This window comes from Calidris pugnax, unplaced genomic scaffold (genome assembly GCF_001431845.1).
Source record: "Calidris pugnax isolate Ruff unplaced genomic scaffold, ASM143184v1 scaffold155, whole genome shotgun sequence".
Taxonomy (NCBI): domain Eukaryota; kingdom Metazoa; phylum Chordata; class Aves; order Charadriiformes; family Scolopacidae; genus Calidris; species Calidris pugnax.
The window spans coordinates 677,695-678,874 of record NW_015090886.1 but is presented as its reverse complement, the minus strand read 5'-3'; the positions used below and the strand labels follow the sequence as shown (position 1 = coordinate 678,874).

The window sequence follows — 1,180 nt, the reverse complement described above, 5'->3', positions numbered from 1 at the left end:
GGAAGGGCGGGGGGAGCTCGGCCCCCTCCCGCGGCCGCGGGGCTGCGACTCACCGCGGCGGCGGCTCTAGCGCGTCTCCGGGCCGGACTGCGGCGGGGCGGGAGCTGCGGGGGGGACTGCGGGTGTCGCCATCTTGGTGCGCCGGCGCCACGCCCCCCGCGCGCTGCCGGCCCCGCCCAGCGCCGCCTGCCGGCAGGGGGCCGAGGGGCGGGGCCGGGCCGCCGGTTCCGCGCGGGGGGGCGGGGCCAACGACCCGGTACGGGAAGGAGGGGGCGGGGCCAAAGCCCGAGCACGGGGCTGAGGAGGCGGGGCCAAAGCCGGGCAGGAGCGAGGGGGCGTGGCCAAACACCGGCCGGCGTGCGGGGGCGTGGTCAAACTGCCGGTAGGTTGAGGGGGCGTGGGCAGTTCCCCGGACAGGTGACTGCTGGGGCGGGGCCAAACTGCCGGCACCGCGCTGAGGGGGCGGGGCCAAGTCCCAATACGGTGCTGGGGGCGTGGCCAAACTCCGGCGGGGTCGGGGGGGCGTGGCCAAGCCGCGGCCGGGGGCTCCAAGTAACCTTTATTTTTTCCCCTTTTTTTTTTCCCTTTTCCTTTTTATTTTTTATGTATTTCTTTAAATTTTTTTCTTTCTTTTGACAAATTAAAATTTCGTTTCCCTTTTCGCTGAGGCAGTGGACGGCACACGCTGGTATCTCCCACACACGGGTCCAACCCGGCCCCCGCTGCTGCTGCCCGTTCGCTCGGTCATAGAATCATAGAATGGTCTGGGTTGGAAGAGACCCTTGGGATCATCGAGTCCAACCATCTCCCCTACTCTACAAAGTCCTCCCCTACACCATGTCCCTCAGCACTGCATCTAAACGGCCCTTCAACACAGCCAGGGATGGGGACTCCACCCCCTCCCTGGGCAGCCTCTTCCAACGCCCGACCACTCTTTGGGGGAAAAATTCCTTCCTAATGTTCAATCTAAACCTCCCCTGTTGGAGCTTGAAGCCGTTCCCTCTCCTTCTGTCACTAATGACCTGGGAGAAGAGACCAGCACCAACCTCTCTACAGTGTCCTTTCACGGAGTTGTAGAGAGTGATGAGGTCTCCCCTCAGCCTCCTCTTCCTCATACTAAACAGTCCCAACTCCCTCAGCCGCTCCTCAGACGATTTGTTTTCCAGCCCCCTCACCAGCT

The 1,180-nt window shown here is 64.0% G+C and overlaps 1 protein-coding gene across 1 annotated transcript in view; it reads right to left on the bottom strand.

Moving 5' to 3' along the window:
* The window catches only part of SCN8A (sodium channel, voltage gated, type VIII alpha subunit), a 111,501-nt gene extending 111,309 nt beyond the window's left edge, over positions 1-192 (bottom strand). Inside the window, exon 1 of the mRNA XM_014947448.1 lies at positions 54-192. The gene's annotated coding sequence lies outside the window, so the exon portion shown is untranslated. The remainder of the gene's footprint in view (positions 1-53) is intronic.
* Between the last annotated feature and the right edge of the window lie 988 nt (positions 193-1,180).